General features: G+C 43.8%; 1 non-coding gene across 1 annotated transcript; it reads right to left on the reverse strand.

Moving 5' to 3' along the window:
- Positions 1-714: 714 nt before the first annotated feature.
- Positions 715-823, reverse strand: LOC129131606 (U6 spliceosomal RNA). Its single transcript, XR_008535705.2, has one exon. It is a non-coding gene; the product is annotated as a U6 spliceosomal RNA (small nuclear RNA).
- Between the last annotated feature and the right edge of the window lie 1440 nt (positions 824-2263).

A 2263-nucleotide genomic window follows, 5' to 3' on the forward strand; every position in this document is an offset into this window, starting at 1 on the left:
TTAGCATGGAGCAATTAACTAATTGGTCTGTGCAGTAAATGAAACTCCAGTGAAGGCTTTTGGGGTGGGTCTTTTCAATATTAGCTGTTGGAGAAATACTTTAATGTTTAAAAAGAATACACTAACCAGGAATTCTTCCTGACATATAGAGTCATAAACTAAGTAGATCATAAAATCATAGAATCATTAAGGTTGGAAAAGACCTTCAAGATCATGAAGTTCCACCTTTGACCGGTCACCACCTTGTCAATTACACCACAGCACTAAGTGCCAGATCAAGCCTTTCCTTCAACACTTCCAGGGATGGTGACACCGCCACCTCCCTGGGCAAGCCCTGCCAGTGAAGATGTTCTTCATGATGTCCAGCCTGAACCTTCCCTGGTGCAGCTTGAGGCCATGTCCTCTTGTCCTGTCAGTGGCTGCCTGGGAGAAGAGACCAACTTTCAGGGAGTTGTAGAGAGAGATAAGGTGTCCTCTGAGCCTCCTGTCTCCAGGCTAAACATCCCCAGCTCCCTCAGCTGCTCCTCATCAGACTTGTGCTCCAGACCCTTCCCCAGCTCTGTTGCCCTTCCTGGTCTTGTTCCAACATCTCAATGTTCTTCTTGTAGAGAGTGGCCCAAAATTGGACACAGGACTCAAGGTGTGGCCTCACCACTGCCCAGTACAAGGGGACAATCACTTTCCTAGTCCTGCTGGGCATACTGTTGTCTCAAAAAAATTTTGTCACTCTTCGTGAATCTGCGTGGCATCCATGCCAAGGAGCCATGCTAATCTTCTCTGTATTGTTCCAATTTTTTGTGTATGTACTACCAAAGTGAAATATTCAATACTATCATTACTTTCAATGCTGTGGAGAGCTTAACCACAGAGATACTGGCCGTTGTAAATAGCTATAAAAAAAGGACATATTGCATGCACATCTGCAACATGTTCCTATGTCATTTTACTGATTCCAGTCCTTTTTCTCTGGGAAACAGCAAATACCATTTGAATAGGCAAAGAAACACAAAGTTAACCAGACTGATCTGACCTACAAGGCCATTTGAGTTGTGCTGAGATTAGAAATCAGCTCTATTTTTTTTTTCCTGGTAGACCTTTAACCAAGGAGGAAAGTCCACCCAGGCAGTAAGGGGTGATTCATGGATTCTGAAGCCAGAAATGACCACTAGTACCATTTAATCTCTAGCCACAGGACCTATATTATTGTTTTCCCTAGGGGGTCCTTAGAGAGGGGAAAGCTGATGGCCCAGTGGTGGCTGCCAGCCCTCTAGTCTCTTCCAGCTGCTGCAGGGTGAGAGGCTGAGCGTGGTCTGGGAAGGGTGCTGGATGTGAATAGCCATGGTCAGACCCTTACAGGATGGGAAATGGGCTTGAGGTTATGCAAAGGAGTAGGCCAACACCAGGAGCCATGTTTCAGGAGTGCCCACCTCCCCATCTCACTGCCCCCTCTCTTACTTCCTCTCCCCACAGCTGCTCTAGCCCCTCAATCCTCTATAGGATAAAAATCCCTATAGGATATCCTATAGGATACAAATAATCTCCTCAGCTCTATTCCTCTTCACTCACTTCTCCAGGGCTTACTCTGGCACCACTTTGGCTCCCTGTTAAAACTTTGCCTTATGTCAAAGATTGGGTTTCTCCTCTGCATCCATTCTGGATGAGTTTTTCACTTTTCCAAAGATGCACAGATTCTTTTCCCTGGGGGCATGAGCTAGCAGCTCCACTCTACAACAGGCATTTGCTCCCCACTCACAGCACTTCAGTGTGTTCAAACTTGTGCCGAATTCAGGCCACCAATCCAGGAGATTCAGCATGCTCTGCAGCTGACTCCTGACTGCTTTTCCTAACATCAATGTTTTGTCCCCTTCATATTGTGCCCAGAATTCAGATTATTTTCAAATAAAGGTTAAAATGGCTTAGGACCAAGAGCCTTGCAGTGTCTTATTAGTAATGGCCCAGGTAATTAATGCCTTTCCATTAATGCATACATTTTGAGTGCTATCAGTCAAGTGGCTTTTAAATCATTTAATCTGTGCTCTATTAATTACATATAATGCAGGATTTTAAAACACAATGTCATGTGTAGTATGTCAAATGCCGCAGTGAAATTTGATTAGACTGTAACAACACAGCTACCTTTGTCAACCAGACCTATAATCTTATAAAAGAAAAATCTAAATAAGATAATTTGACAAGAACTACTTTCTCCGAAACTACGTTGAACGCTAGAGCTTTATTTTTAGCTCATAATATCCTTTTGATA

This window comes from Agelaius phoeniceus, chromosome 1 (genome assembly GCF_051311805.1).
Source record: "Agelaius phoeniceus isolate bAgePho1 chromosome 1, bAgePho1.hap1, whole genome shotgun sequence".
NCBI classification, from domain to species: domain Eukaryota; kingdom Metazoa; phylum Chordata; class Aves; order Passeriformes; family Icteridae; genus Agelaius; species Agelaius phoeniceus.